Consider the following 17,435-nt stretch of genomic DNA (forward strand, 5'->3'; position numbering starts at 1 on the left):
TTTCGTTGAATTTGCTGTGGTTAAAAACTTAATTATTTTGTTTGAAAGTTCATCTATTCTGTTGAAAAGTAATTTTTTGTTTGGTTGAAAGTTAATTATTTTATTTGAAAAGTTTAATCAAGGCAGCCCCATTCGGGACAACTGGTAAAAATCGGGAGAGAAATATTACACCCAGAGATTTCCCGTATTTCATCATTCACAAATTTTCTAAGTCTTCAAAACGTCTATAATTTTAATTAAAAATTATAGTTTTGAGTGCGCGATTCTAAAACAGTTTGATTCTTGAGGCCTTAAATTCAAGGTTTTTCTTGAATTAATTTTTGGAGATTTAGAATTTAAAATTTCACAATATTGTAGTTTGAAATTAAAATATTCGAAATTGCAATTGCGAATGGAAATTCTTAAAATTATACAATTTCAAAAATTGGAATCATATTACAGCAATCTAGTGTGGTAGTATTTGTTTTAGTTTCCAATTTTCAATATAAGGTCTTAAAATTGTTTGCTGTTTAGTTGAAGAATTAAACAAATAAATAATTTTAAATTGAAAAATATTGCATTGGAAATTTCAAGAATGAATAATGATTTAAAGAAATATTTTTAATTAAAAAGTTAAAAATTGAGTTAGGAATTAAAAACGAGAAATATTAAACTATTTGAAATGGATATCAGTAATTGAATAATTTCTGTAAATTTAAATAGTTACAATTCCATGGTTCTTAATTTTCATGCTGAACGCTAAATTTTTTATTTTTATTTTTCATAGGTCTTAATTTTGCACTAAAAATGTAATTGGTTGCATTTTGAAAAGTATAATTAGCAATTTAAAACTTATTACTTTTTAAACGATTTACATTATCTTCAATAATTGTAGTAAAGTTTTAATATAAAAAATTACTTTTAAAGTTTTTCTAGAATCGTTCAATTTATTTTTTGATTTTAGATCAATTTGTCTAATCAGCTTGAATGTCAAATTATAATTTTGTTATGTTATAATAATTTAAAATTCTAGAATTTTAGGAGCTATGAATTGGAAAGATTCATTTTAGTTTTTAATTTCACATTGTCAAATTTTAATTGCTTTAAGTTTAAAATCATTCAAATTTTTTGAATTTCGAATTAAATTATCTAATTTCTAAAATACTAATCTTAAAGTGTAAAATTTTTTATATTTTCACATTCTTCTATTTTCGAAATTTTAACCAGAAATCGTCTAATTTTATAATTCTTCAATATGAAGCATAATTCTTCTAAACACTTTTACAATTATATGCTTTCTAATTTGAAACTTTCAAAATTTAGGAAACGCGTGAATTATGAAAAACTGGAAATCTCCAGGTGTATTATTTCTCTCTCGGGTTTTTCTCGGATCTCCACTTCTCTCCGGTGAGGCCACCCTGATAATAGTTCATTTTTTAAAATAAAAATAATTTTCTATTGATAAAAAAGACTTTAACAAAATAGCTGATCTTCTAACAAAATAATTAAATGTTTCACCAAAAGAGATACATTCGGAATCAACAATATTAGCATAAAACTTTTAAAATATTAGCTTTCAACCATTACTGATGACTTTTCAATTAAAAGATGACTCTTCTAACGATCTAAAAGAACTAATTTAATCTAAAAGAACTGATTTTCCAAAAAGACAAATTTTAACAAATCAGTTGAATTTTCGACCATAGAGGCTGACCTTTAATCAAAGTAATTACGTTTTCAATAAAATAATTAAATTTGTAACCGAATAGTAGAATTTTTAATCAAAAGAGAATTATTCTGAACGAAAAATATGATATTTGACTTTCCTATTGAAAATAATTAACTTTAACTAAAAAATGACTAGTAAAATAGTATAATTTTCATAAAAATAATGAAATTTTCAAACAAAGGTTGGTATAGTTTTGTTTCCGAATTCATCTCTGTTGATTAAAAATGCTAATATTTAGTTGAAGCTGTTCAAGTTGCCAAACTGAAAATAAGAGACATCATATTTTGCATGATTCATCATAGCATGTCCCGAAGAGATCTCCCAATACTCGATAAATAAAAATACGTATGTGTGATTTCAGAGAAATTGATTTTTAATTAGTACGTCCGATTCAAATATTTAGTTGAGGGCAAGTAATGTCGAGTTTAAACAAACATAATCGAGCACCTCTTATTTTAGAAGTCACTTTTCTATTTTAAACGTAAACGTAATTTAGTATTGAGTTTTCAAATAGAATTTTGCTGCAACTACCCACTTTCGTTTTCAATTACGGATACATGTTTCTTTTCTCAAAGTTTTCTTAATGAAAAATACAAAACTCAATTAACAGAAAAATGTGAAAATGGGGCTCTCCAATACGAAAGAGCTGTAGAACATGAAATCAATTTCTTTGTTTGCAATATTAATTAGAGCACATAATACTTCACAAAAGTTCAGAGTCAATTACTAGATTTAAACGCATTACTAATATACTTGAATAAAGAAAATAATATTGTACGTATAAACACCCTAACGCTCAATTTTTTTATACTACCAAGAAAAAACTTTCTTGACTTAACAGTATTTGTGAGTGAACCCAAGAAAGTATTTTTGTAGGCTTAATAAAATTATGTTTTTGTCTGAAAAACAATTGTTTGCTGAACTCTGAAATTAAGTCAATGGAAATTAAAACTGGTTTTTATTTTAACGTAACTTATTTCTATAAATTATCGAAATAAGTGACCCTGAAATAAAAGTCCGTGTTAAATTGAATTTAATAAATTAGTGGTAGACTTTTTGCAACAACAAAAAACATTCTTTAAAACTGATTAGGATTTTAAGAGTAGAAAAGTATTATGATATATTATCATAAGAGAGTTATAAATTTGAATGAAAATCAATGTCAATTATAAAACTTGAAGAATTAGTAATTACTTTACATAAAAATGCATTTATTCGTTATAAAATGAACCATATTTTGAAATAGACAGACTGCAGCATTAATAATAATAATAAATACCACATAACTGTTTAGTGCAATGTTTTAAATAGGCCGAATATTGTTCCCTGTAATAGCAGTTTTATTGTGGTTCATTAAATAAGGTTGAATCATTTTTATTATTTACTGAATAATAGAAATTAATTTTTCTGAGTATTGAACATGCCGTACACTTAATTATCCAGATGACAATTATGCTGCAGCATGTCAGCATCAGGCCTTGTTGACACACAATACAGGCACAGAGCCAGCAGATCGAAAACATAGCGTGCATGTCATCTTGTGATCACACAGTACCTGCAGCTGGGCTGCAGAATCTACAGAGAATTGCAGCTCAGATGTTATTATTATTATTGTTTGTTGATAATAAATATTTAAATTATTCAGAATAAATTTCTTTACTGTTTTTTCCCATAGAAATTATAAAATTGTTCAATTAGATCTTCCTTATACGTTTAAAGAAGATTAAATTGTGAATAATAGGCAACTTAATATCACTAAAAATATCATTCGTAGCAGGAAAAATGTGCAATAACGTTATTGTTGAGTGTATAATAATAATGGTATGATGAGAATATTTCAAATCGCGCGCTTGTTTTCTGCCTTCTGTCACGTGATTGGATTCTACCTGAACCTGGGTCTCCCCGGCCGGTGCCAGTCAGTTCGGGAGTTTCGTATAAATTGCAGGCCCGCGACCTGTTGTACGTATTTGGTTTATTTGTTTTTTAATTGTATTCATAGTTTGCGAGGAAGGCGCCGTATGGTGTACGGGTGATCACCATCGTGCAAGGGATTATTCCCTTGTGAAAGGAGAATGTATAGCTGAACGAAATTGTGGTGAGTACATTTATTATTATAACCTAACTCTTTGTTTCAGCCCGTTTTTTCTTATCTCTTTTTACATTATTTTTATTAGATTGGGTATTAGATTTGTGTAAAATTTGTCCTCCCCCCATTTTTGTCAAATATCCACGTTTTGAGACCCCCTGAATCCGAAAAACAGGTTTTTATACGAGTGAGTATGCCTGTGTTAGTGTGTTTATTCGTTGGTCTGTACATTTTTGGAAGTGAGCACGATAACTTTCGAAAGCATTGACATATTAGATTGGCCTTTCGTATACTCTTTTATTGTCTTAAATAGCGATTTTTCTACAAACTGACTGCACAGTGCCGGCAAGCTCTGCAGATAGATCAGCAGGCCATGTCTGCAATCATTGAGACAGATGCGGGTGCATATGTAGCTCATTACGCCGTCAGGCCTTGCCGACATAGCATGCTGCCGTACTGCCGTTAGCATAACTTTAGAGGGCAAGCACGATGGTACGACATACGATGACGGCAGAATGCGAGCATTCTGTGTCGGCAGAGCTTGACGGCGTAATAAGCAAAATACGAACCCGAATCTGTCTCAAGGTTTACCGACATGGCCTGCTGATGTATATGCAGAGTCTGCCAGCACTGTGCAGTCAGTGTGCAGGCAAATTGCTATCAGGGTAAATTTTGTGAATCGTAATGACTTAGCTTATAAAACAAAAATATGATCTATCTAGATAAATAATTTACATATACTCATTTATTTCACAAAACATGAAAATCAAAACTTGGTACATTTTTTTCCTTTCTCGTCGATATCCTATATAGAAATAAATTAATATTAATTTTTAGCGCTTACGTCACTTTTATTTATATCCTGGAAAGAATTTTTAAATAAAAATGATTTGTTTTAATTAATAAGTGTCTAATATTTACTGATGATAAGGTAAACGGAGATAAAAACAATTAAATTCTGTAAAATGTTTCTTACGGTTGCCTAAATGGGTCAGAGATTGTTAACTGGATATTTTCTCAATAGAACAATTTTTATGATTGGGAATAGATTTTAGGGTACCTTTTTCTTTTGAAACAATATAATTTTGTTTCTACTACATTTAATTTTATTTGAATCCTAAGCAGTATTCTTTCTAAGATCTTTTTGAGAAAAGAAGTCCCAGCCGTGAGAGCCCAAAATGTATCTATAAACAAAAAGTATTAAACTCTATACGACAAATATGAAATTTAATATTTTTTTCACTGGATCATTAATGCTTTAGTATCAACACTTTAAAAAATTTTTAGAATTCTACAACACTTCTATAATACTTCTACCATACAAACGTAAGGTTAAATTGTAAACATGGTATGGCAATGACGAAATTGCAATATAAGTATTAGAAATGTTGTAAATCGTGCAGTCACTCTTTAGCATTCTAATAAATGTATTAGAGCCTTTATAGGACGAAAATTTTACACAAGGAATTCACGGAATTAATGGAATTCAAGAAATTCGTAGAATTAACCGAATTTAAGGAATTAATCGAATTTAAGGGATTCACGGATTTCGTAAAATTCTCTAAAGTCGAAGGAGTTTTGACACAAGAGAATTCACAATCACCAATTACAGTTCTTAATGCTTTGACCTTTAATTTCGAAAATTTTTTGCACAAAAGTGGTGCAATCACAAAGAAACGATTGCGTAAGGCCTGTTAAATAGATTATCCAGCACGAAGCGCGAGAAATGATAGTCTCGCGCCTTCGACGTGCTCAAACTTTCGAGCCACACGCTCAGCGGGCAGATTTTTTGTTCTATTATTGTAATTTTTAAGTTCTGATATTCATAAAAAGGACAACTCAAAAATGACCTAGTAAAAAAAAAGTATCTCTAGCTTTTTACAGCGAGATGTGGGTCACTAGTGTCACGACAATGAAAATTTACTTTTAATCAGTGATATTGCACTGATTAAAAGTAAATTTATCCCTGCTTGTACAGGATCTTCGAAGGATCCTGGACATATTTCTGGACACAAACCTTCACAGGAAGCTGTACACGGAATCTTGAATGTTCCTGGATAGGTATTCGGACAAAGAAACTAACATGATCCTGCCGAAGAGCCTGTATACAAGCTAACATTTTAATGATCGTGGACAGGTTCCTTCATAGAGTGATTTAGATATGGGTTCATGTACCGAAACTTGTTCAGATTCCCATACGCAAACCTGCATAGGAAACAATCCGCGAGGGTTTTTATGTGCAGTTTCTTTCGCCAAATGCCTGCAGAGGAACCATCAAGATTACCTACACAGGTTCGTCTGCAGGATTTGGGCCAGTAACATGTCCAAGATCCTCCGAGGTACCTGTACAGGAATTTTCAGCTGGGCAGTGACCTACTTCGGACTTTTCTAATCAGTGAAACTAAGTAACTATGCTAAGCTGTCTTATAAAAATACAAATAAAATTCTCTATTTTAATTTATTGCTTGTGAATGAGATGAATTATCTTCTTTGTAATGATTGACATATTCCTTTTTTCAACTGCCAAGCGCAGATTTTTTTAAATCGAATTAACTATATGACAAATTATAGTTTATACATGCACTATTCTAAAATTCTTTGAGATTGGGTTACGATCGCCTACTGGACATTCCGCGATTTCTTCAGAGGTCAATTCGTCAACTACGCCGCTGTTTATGTTTATTTTCGCCCGCTTTCCTTTGAAAGCAATAGTCATATATAATGCACGAAGAATCGTTGGTCTATGTTCTCTTTTTTCCAACATTGCAAATACGTCACCATTGAACGTTGATACTACAATTTGTTCTGTAATTGGCAAGGATGTAAGGGCATTATTTTTTGTTCTTAAACGAATTGATGTATCGGAAGGAAAAATATATCTTCGAAGTTCGAATATCCGATTCGTATTGTTGATAGGATTAATTCGAATAAATGGAAGTTCTTCGAGTTTAAATCCAAGAAAGAAATGGGAAGAATATCGTCCACGAGGAGACCTGGACCTGTCACGTAAAGAAGGCTCGACAGGCGAAGAAGACCATGCGAAAGACTGAGGTCTGGCAGAAGTTAGAGCCAGCAGGTCCGAAGAATCCGAAAATTCACCACGAGGAACAGCAGGAATAGGGTCTCCATTGGGCAAACATTTGAATTTTGAACCTGATTCTGAAACAGGGAAAAGACGATTGCGTTTGGCTTAAAGCACAAAATATTTTATTCAGATTAAAAATTTTTTATTTGATTAGCAACTTACGCATCAGAATGTTCAAATCTCGAGATCAATTATCCATCATGAATTTCTATGAACAGTTATTAGCGAGCATCAATTGTCAATGAAATTTAAAGACAGTGAGTTCAAAGCAATTTCTTACATTTCTATTTTTGAAAATCATTAAGGTTATAAAAAAATTGAGCTACGTAAATTCAAGGAAATAATTTTCTAAACAAAAAATAGATCAATTTACAGAGTTCTTTTAATCCAACTATTTTTGGTTGTTTGCTGTTTTCTGTTGGAAAAGACATGCGTGGCCTAGGTGTGCGCAAACTTACCAGCGAAGCGAGCCACGCGATTAACATGCGATGAGAATGTGCGCGCGAAGCGGCCAGATTTTTCACGTTGAAATGATTATATTTTTTTCAATGGTAGTTTCTTAGTATGGATTGAGAGATGCTTTTGCAAAAAGCACGGATTGACATTTAAGTCGAAAGCTTAAGCAGGTATCGAGATATTGATTATTTTACTTTTTTAACAGGGTTTTGAATCCGGTAGGAAAATTCAACCATTCCGGACCCATAACCAGTTCTTTTTAGGAATGGTTCCGTGCACACCAATCCTCGCTCAGTCTGTGGGCTTTTTTCTAGATGAGAAAACCCGGAACCAGAATCTTGTTCCGGAACAAACATGTACTTTCATGAGAGTAGGTTCTAACGAATTTTTCGAGTTGAAGCATATGAATTTCGGAGTGAAATTCAGTAATTCAAAAAAGCTAGGCAATTTCTTAAACATTTTTAATAAATTCAAAGATATTTATCACTGTCGGCAATAATGTTAGTTTAAAATAATTTAACAGGACTTGGAGGTACAAATTCAAAAATAAATAAAATTTTGAAAATTGTATCATATTGTTTGGTTTGCAAAAAAGTCATAACAATGAAGGTTTCCGAGTTTTGCGGGTAGTCTTTAGTAGATAGGTATTATTTCGTAAAGTTTTGTATAGCTTTCAAAAAGCTCGAACTTCTGCAGAACTACCTTATGGAAGTCTGTGCTCCAAAAGAAGAAGAGCATACAAAATAGATTCTCAATAAAAATATTTATACTTTCGGTACGGTATACATTTTCAGACATGTTTCTTTAAATATTAGGAAAAAGGTTCTATTGGTGCCAAACTAAAAATCACTATATATCAATTGACACTTCTGTTATGAATTTTCAATTTTACTGTAGCTACCTTCATGTTTCGCATTTTCGTTATTCGTCCCAAAGTTTGCCAGAAGGTCTTTTGTTTTTGGCTGCATACCTGATGATATTTCTGTAAACAGACAAAAAATATTGATAAATTTGTCATATTTATCGAAACAGATCAAAGAGGCTCAGTATCCCCCCCCCCTTCCCATGGAAGCTTACGAAAAACATTATAATATATTTCAACAAATGCCAATTTGCGTTCACGAGGCATAAGTAGCTATTAATTTTCCTGATATAAATAAAATAACACAAGCAAATTCAACCACATATTGATCCATGTTCTTGTAATTTGGGACAAGGGCACGTACACTTTGGCCAAATACAGGCTCATCAGTGTCAAGGAAATTATCAGATAAACTCCTTTAGACTTCCATATTTGACTTTCCCCCCGCCACCTCTCACTTATCGGGCTAATCAGATTAATGATATGCAACATACTAATAATTTAAACTGATTATTAGCACGATGCTGGCAGTTCAAGAAACGCGTCAACATCCTTATGTTTTGTTTGGAGACCTGACTAATAACGTGAACTGTGATCCTGGTCAAAACATACCGAATGGTAGGCCTACTACTACTCACTACTCATTTCTACATTCGATGATTTCATGAAATGCACAATTCAATTTGTGATATCTTTCAACGTTTTCTTTGCTCTATTCATTTAAATAATAATTTTAATAATAGAGATTTGAATCGTCACTACAAACTGTCAGGATGTAAATAGTTGACATTTGAACATAGTAAATAGTCTGTGTAGTGAGGTACCCCCATGTGTTCTCACTATTGAGGGCCGACCTGCGCTAAATGTTCGCAGTACCGCGACTTGAGTGTACACCATAACAGAAAAGGAGCTTTTAGCTAACGCTTATTCAATAACCTAACTCAGAGTTCTGTTATTGGGAAGGGAGATTACTGTAATTACTGATCACAAAGCCGTGACCTTTTTTAATTCAACGCCACACATTCATTCTAGATTGATCAGATGGAGTATCATTTTGCAACAGTATGGGTTTTATTATAAATATTGTACTGGTCGCGATAATGTCGTAGAAGATTTTTCCAGCCGAAATCCAAGGGGTAAATTTGAGAACATTGAGCAGGGATCAACTTGCCGGGTATTACTGAAGAAATGAATCGTTCCATGCTGACCATTGATAAAGGAATGAAAATAGATTTTTTTAATTACTGAAAATGAACTTAAGGATTCCTGCATTTAAAAAATCATCGATGATCTTGATTCATCCCAATACAATGATCGATTTAAATTAAATAACAAAGTTTTATTTCACTGCGATAACATACCGAATAGTTGAACAATTTTAATTGTACAAGATTTAACGTTAAAATTAATAGAACAGATTCATTGTAAGCTAGGTTATCCTGGTATCTATAAAGCTTTAACGTACACTTGTCATTTCTACCATTGTAGGGATATAAACAGAGAATTTAAAAAATTTATTGTTTCGTGTCATTTGTATCAAAAAATTAAATATGGTTGAATTTAATTAATTGAATATAATTAGGTTCATTCATCAGAGCCTAGTGACTATATTCTATAAGAAAATGACACTAGAACTGCGATAAAAAAGATTTATGATTTATACATTCCGGAAATGGGGAAGCCCAAAAGATTATTGGCAGGAAACGGAACTCAATTCAAGTCACTAGTGTGGACGAAAAGATTGCCCGAAACTGGAATTCAGCCAATTTTTTGTTCAGTCAGGCATCCTTAAAGAAACCCTACTGAACGAGTCAGGAGGAAACTAGGTCGTTTATTTTCTACTCTCTGTTCTGATACTCATCAAATTCAACAATTGGTCAAATTTCCGTAAGATTATGATTTCTCTCCTAAAGTAAAAATCCAGTTGGCAAAAGAGCAAATAAACAAACAGTTTGATTATAGAAAACAAACCCAAGGAGGGGGGTCCTCAGTTTCTTTGAAAGAGGGGTATTTAGTCCTTTTACGTTTCCCGAAAAAATCTAGCAAATTTGATAATGTAACCAAAAATTCTTCCATTTATATTGCGGTCCATACTTAATCTCAAAATCGTTTAATAATAACTCCTATAAACTTGCAGACCCTACCACAACAAAAGTTTTAAATGGAAAGTTTAATCGCGCAGGCTTAAAAAAATATATTTCGCGCGATTTCCGAAAGGTGCCTATATGGCACCTTCGCCTGTCGATGAATTTTCAGTAGCTCTTAATATGTATCAAATGTAAATTAGCTGATTATAGATCACGCTGGACTGTGTGCGTGAGCCTATTGCATTCGTATTAGGATATTATGGCAAAATGTATGATTGGAATAATACCGAGAGTAAAATATGCTAATGGGTGGTAGTTATTTCTCTTAAGAAATGACGATGAATCTCTCGCCTGTTATTGGGGAAATAAGAGCGCTGGAATGACGAAAAAGAGCACGGATAATTAGCCAAATGATTGGTGCGTTCCAAGAAACCGTCATGATCGCGAAGGAAATGTATCTCACAACGATGGGATTGTGAGAACTGATACTCATTTGCTTAAAGTATCGCAAACAGTTCGATTGTAAAAGAGATATCTCCCAAATTTATTAACAAAGCTACGCTGAAGGATGTTTCTCTTTAAACCTTTTACAAGGCCGATTCATATTTTACCTTTTTTTTAACCCATTGACACCATTTACCTTCCCATTATATATCATTATGTGATGTTCTTAAATTTGTGTTTCAAAATACATGTCCTATTATTTAACTGAAATGCAACTCTCGATCTGTCAATGAACCTGTCCAGTACATCTTTTATTTTATGGAATAATTTCGTTTATTCGTTTACTACAAAATTAAACTTCCGGATGCCATTTCGAATTTAGAACTTTTCCTTTATTTCAAGTTTTAGTTATTTTATAATATAAAAAATCATTAAATTCGAAATATTAAATCTTGATACTTTAGAATCACATATTTAATACTTTTAAATATAATACATTATGTTTATTTTATGATAAGAACAAATGATAGCGAAAAATATTAGTTAGCTTATGCTTATAAAAAGGCTTATTTATTACAAATACTTGGTTTAGCCATAAACTGATCCACATGTACAGCTGTTTTAGATGAGATAGCCATAATGTGATTAACTTCGTTGTTGCAGACGAAAGAATAAGAGAACAAGTAAAATATACTAGGGTCATGAGGGTCGAAATGCAATGCTGTTCATTACTTTCTCGTCACTAGAATCAACCTAGGTCGGAGGTAGGTAAGAAAGAGAAACAAAAAAACTAAGAAAACGTGAACCAAGATTGAAAATCTATAATAACCGAAAGTGCGAATAGGTTGTTAAAATACGTTGAACGACAGTATATATGAGGTAATTTGCAAGGCACAAATTAGCAATAAAGACATAAAGAAGGCATTGTCTATGATCCGAGATTTTATTGTTGCGAGTGCGACTGAAGTGTGTGGTACTGTGGTTGTAGGGAGGACGTCTGATGATCTGTGCTGAAATTATGAAATATAAGCAGTCGCCCAAGAAAGGATAAAAGCACATAAAAGAACTTTGAAAGACAACATCACGGGCCTGTGGTTTTCAGCTCGATTTTGACTATTCTAAGCGAATCAAATATACTTGTAAATTTTTGCAGACACAAGAACAGAAAAGTAAAACTACTAATCAAGGAAAGAAAATATCAAATAAAAACAGAAGAAGAGAAGAAAATGCAAAATGACTTTACAGCAAGCAAGAAACTGTTTTATAAATAGTTGTTAATCAATATGTAGGGAGGTAGAATGACAGAGCTAGCCAACATTAGAAATAGAAAGAGTTCAATGCTATATAATACTGACGGGATACTAGACACTTTAAGAGACAAAAAGAAGAAAGTAAATCTACTATTCAAGGAAAGCAAAGATAAAATAAAAGCAGAGAAAAGGAAGAAAATGTAAATGACTTTGCAGGTAGCAAGAAGTGTCTACTTAAGGATACTTATTCGTAGGGTAATTCAAATAACAGGAAAAACGGTATGGAAAGTCCAAAGTCCAAAAACTTTAAGCGTAAGGAAAATGGGTTTGTGTGCATTTGTTGACTTAGGAAAAGCGTTGCATAAGGTAAATAAAAGTAAAATTTGGGATGTCCTAAATTAGTACAGAGTCAATGCATAGCTCGTACAAGCAATAAAAACACTAAATGCTGGAAGCAAAGCGAATGTAAGGTTTAATCGGAAACAGAGTGACTGGTTTGATCTTATGCAAGGTATTAGACAAGGATGCATAATATCATTACGGCTATTTATTATACTCATGGACAAGTGTTTGAGAATGCCCCTTTTCAACGGAGAAGGTGTGGATCTCGGGACAATGAGGGTACGTGGGTTAACACTCGCAGATTATAAGTATGTTATGACAGAGTCAATCGAAGACTTGCTAAGAAATTGGAGCAAACTGAATGCAAGCATGAAAACATGGGGCTTAAAATTAACGCAAATAAAACAAAAATCATGGTACTCATAAAAAAGGTTCCCGGAGGCAAAGCACGTAAAGAATGGTTAGAATGTTTAAATGAGACCCTATTTCGAAGAGACATAAGAAGTCATACAACCACAAGAGCTAGCATGAGAACATGCATGGACGTGAAGGCCCAAGTGAGGAGCTTCACATGATGACTTTGTGAAACTCTTTACTTATGGTGATCACTAGAGATATTGATGATCAGCCTGAGACGGAGCTGTGTTGCGGAACAAACATGTTATTTAAATAAATAGCACAAGAATTCGAAATTAATCTAAATAAAATTAGATAGCATTTTACATTTATTATTATATAATAGAAGATATGTTATTCCTTACTTACCAAAGGAATTAATAATAACTTCTAAAGTTAAGACCACAGTATAAAAGATCCTCATTTTTTCAATGCATGAAAAACTGATTAATACCGAATTTCAAGAACAGCGTAACTAATCAACATTCTTATGTTTTGTCTATATATTCTGTTTGCAGACGTTTCTTTTTTCCTCTACCTGACCATGACTTGAATATATTGATAATATTAGGCGTTTGTGCCATGAGATATTTCAATATGTATTAGAAATTATTTAGTAGAAGTTAAAATTTTGCAGCAGTATAATTATTTTACCTTGAGAAACTCAGATAATTTATGTTTGAAGTAAGCACATGTATTACATTATTTCATCTTGAGAAAATCAGAAAACTTAAGGTAATGTATTCAGAGTAAATATAAAATCTTTTTCTAACAAATAATCTTCTTGCAAGTTTTTCACGCAATTCCAATTTGTCCAAGAGCATAGGTTACTTAATACCTCTTTCCTTAACACAATTAATAATATGCCTCGTAGATTTCAAAAAATAAAAAAGATGTCTTTTTTATTTTATTTAAACAAATTTTTTCTGAAAAATAACTGATCAAACGAAGACGTTTCTTCCACTAAAATTTTCCGAACAAATGTAAAGAGTACTTTTGAACCTACATATGATGCAAAAATAAATATTAGGTTGAGTTTCTACATAAAGAGATGAATTTTTAACTTAATAGATGCATTAGCAATCAGCTAATTGAATCTTTAACTAAAGAGTGTGCATTTTTCACTAAGAATGAAACAATAAAATTTCATGTAAGAAGATTTTGTAAAATTGAAGTAAAAATGATTAAAAAAAACAGTTGAATTTTGAGCCTAAAGAATAAATTATTATCTAAATTATGAATCTTCAACTGAATAAATATGTTTAATACAGCAGTTTAATTTTCAAAAAGTATCTAAATTTTCAGTCAGAGAATATGAGTTGCTCGAAAAATGTCAGACAATTTAAAAAACATCATTAATTTCAAAATACCCATATATTTTAAACTTCATATCTCAAGCATATGAAATCGCCAATAAGAGCGAATAAGTCGAGCAGTTTATTTACGCAAATAAACAAAAGACCTAACCTAAAATCAACTAAGGGGTCCGCGGTCTAAACCTGTTAATTAAGATTTTTTTCGAAACTGATTTTCTTGTATTTTCTGGAACATCTTTTATATGCATTTATTTATTTACGCAAGCGATACGGCAAACATTTTTTTAGTTGTTTTAAAATGAATTTTCGAAAATCGCGTTTTGGTATCTGGAGTATCGGTCTGCGGTCTAAACGTGTTAACTGCTTATAGCGTCTTATGGGAAACCCTTGCTTGTTTTTACAACGACTAAGTTTAATCGTGAAATAGACCAGTAAGACATGTCAGTGTGGGTGGGCAGATAAGTGGATGTGTGTGTCAAAAGTTTTGTGTGCTACTTGCACATCATGTTCGATTCTGTCGTTTACAGATCGCTGTAAAGGCGAAGGTGAGCAACGCATTTCGATTACTAACATTCCGAAAATTTTTGCAATAAACTATTTCAAATTTTTGCTAGTACATCTATGTTCGGCTGGAGACTCCAAACAGTTTCAAATGTTATAAAACTAACGTTTATTATTTTTCTCTAGTAAATAAACAAAAAACATTTTACAGTTTCAAACAAGGTTGATAATTGAAAAAATAACAAGATCTTCCTTCGCCGTGTAGAATTTCTGAAATATCACTTAACATTTTTACCGCGGGCCCTTCAACTGTACTCGCACTGAATTTCAATTATTCAGGGAAAATTTTGGAAAAAGTTTCTCCAGTACGCTTCACTTCAATAGTGAACAATTCAGTCGATAAATTCTAGGTTTTTACTTAAATTGCGAATATTTGAAAAGATCTGGAAAAGAACACTTTGAGTTTTAAGGTCTGATCTTTCAGTATACTTGAGATATTAAAAAATAATGAATACTGATATTAAAAAATATCTCGACTTAAGTGAAGTTTCATCTCGCGCGGTTGGATAAATTACGCAGGGCCACAAAATGAAATTGAGGTGGAGCATCTTTCAGCCTAGTTAATCTTTATGTTTTTGGAGTCGCTGATCACGATCCCGGTGTCTATATGACCCTATCACGTCTAGATCAAGGCCAAATGAAGGTCAAACACCTTAATTCGATTGATGCCATTTTTTGACCACAGATTCTGAAAGAGCGGAAAATTTTACTGGTTTACTATTTCTCGAACCAGGGGACCTTTACGTTTTTGGGGTCTCTGATCTAAGGTCATCCCTTACGGTGAAAATGCTCAACAGTTGAATGTGATTTCCTAAAATAATAGGCCCTTGGTCTGAAATTTAAAATTGGTTGAATGCAAACACTCAAACTTGAAATTAAACATTAACTCATTAAATTCCTTATTTTTGACTGTGAACTTGACCTTTATAGTACCTCCAAATGATCTTCAGAGATCGGTTTGACCAGCAGGTCAAGACGTATTCGGACGTAAAATTTTCCGCTCTTTCAGAATCCGGGGTCAAATTATTGAATCAATCGAATGAAGGTGTTTGACCTTCATTTGACCTTGATCTAGACGTTATGAGGTCATGTGGACACCGGGATCGTGATCAGCGACCTCAAGAACATAAAGATTACCTAGGCTGAAAGATGTTCCACCTCAATTTCATTTTGTGGCTCTGTGTAAGTTATCTAACCGCGCGGATACTGAAAATTCACTCAAGTCGAGATATTTTTTAATACATGTATACATTATTTTTTAATATCTCATGTATACTGAAAGATCAGACCTTAAAACTCCTAAAATATGACTTAAAATATGACGCTGAAAGAATTTAAAAATACAGTACAAGTCCGATAACTTTCCAACTTCGGGGCTGTAGGGGCGGAAAATTACAGCAATTGCGGATTAGGGACCCTGTAGTAAGGGACGCGCCAATCAGGCAGCTGACTACAAATTGGTCGAGCGAGAAGAAAGACACTTCCGGTCCAAATCAAGATACCATACCAAAATTTACTACAGCTTTACGCTTCGGTATGCGAATAGTGCTTGATCACATCTTGAAGTGGTTAGGGACCCTGTAGTGAGAGATGCGCCAAACAGGCAGCTAAGTGCGGATAGTCGAGCGAGAAAAGAGCGTTACGTTCGTTCCAAAAGTAGATACTGTACAGTTATTGAAATTTGCTATAGCTTCACGCTTCAGTACGTTTGCTATGCCTAGTGTTTGTCTTGTTTGTTCTTCTTTCTTTCTCTCCCCACTCCACTGCAGTTACGCTAGGGAGGGGAAGAACAATTAGCCTAGGTCTGGAGAAAAACACTCCGCGCAATTAAAGCGTGACCTATTTGGTCAAGGCTACGATTATTTTGTATCCAGAGATGATTTTATGCCATATTGTTAGGTATTTGGTTTGGATTCAGAATTATAACGTGAGGTTTAGAGATTAGGATCAAATCGGAATGGTGGGAATAAACTGAAGGTGACGTTGTGTGTATTAAGAAAAATAAAAGGCGCGAAATTTGAATTAGAGAAATTACAACTTGAGAGATAAAGACAAATGTTTTGAAGCTGATATTGAAAGTGATAGTAGATGTGAATTGAGAGAGCAAAATAATAAATTGACAAGTTGGTCACTTTTTGGAATTTTACAATTAAAATTGTATTAAATAAGTAAATTATTCTTTCTGAAAACTTGTAAAAAAGGGAGAAAGACTTTAATCGTAGGATTAATGAGAAATGGTTCAAAAGAGAACGGTGGGAGAGATCTATTCTGAATCAGAGCCGATTCAAGTGTTTTTCTAGAGTCTGAGAATCTCGGGCAGGCCCATAACACATGGTTGATGTCCTCCTCGAGAAAGCCGCAAGAAGCACACCCCCCAGCATCAATGAAGCCCTTCCTAGCTAAGCTAGTGGCAAGGTTGTATTGATTAGAACGTAGTCTTGAGATGATGACTACCGATTTTCTATCTAGAATATATTTGTGAAACCACGGTTTAACGAATTTAGATAATTAAAAAAAGTTATGAAAATAATATTGACCAACTCCTGTTGATTCCGAAACTCTACTCCAAGCTTCCAGAGCAGAATTCAGATGGAGGGGAAGGATTGTGGACCAAATGTCGGTGTGTGGCAGTTTTAACTCATGGAAGGTTCCTTCTATGGTAGCCGATTTTTCTAAATTATCCGCGTTCTTATTACCTGGAATGCCCTTGTGACCAGGGATCCAGTCTAAAGTTATGTTAAGATTATTTTCGGAAGCAATGGAAAGAAGATTTCGGATTTTGAAGATAAGGTATGATGTAGAGGACGAGTCATTAAATTTTTGGCAAGCTTGCAAAACGCTT

This window comes from Belonocnema kinseyi, chromosome 2, assembly GCF_010883055.1.
Source record: "Belonocnema kinseyi isolate 2016_QV_RU_SX_M_011 chromosome 2, B_treatae_v1, whole genome shotgun sequence".
In the NCBI taxonomy this organism is placed as follows: Eukaryota; Metazoa; Arthropoda; class Insecta; order Hymenoptera; family Cynipidae; genus Belonocnema; species Belonocnema kinseyi.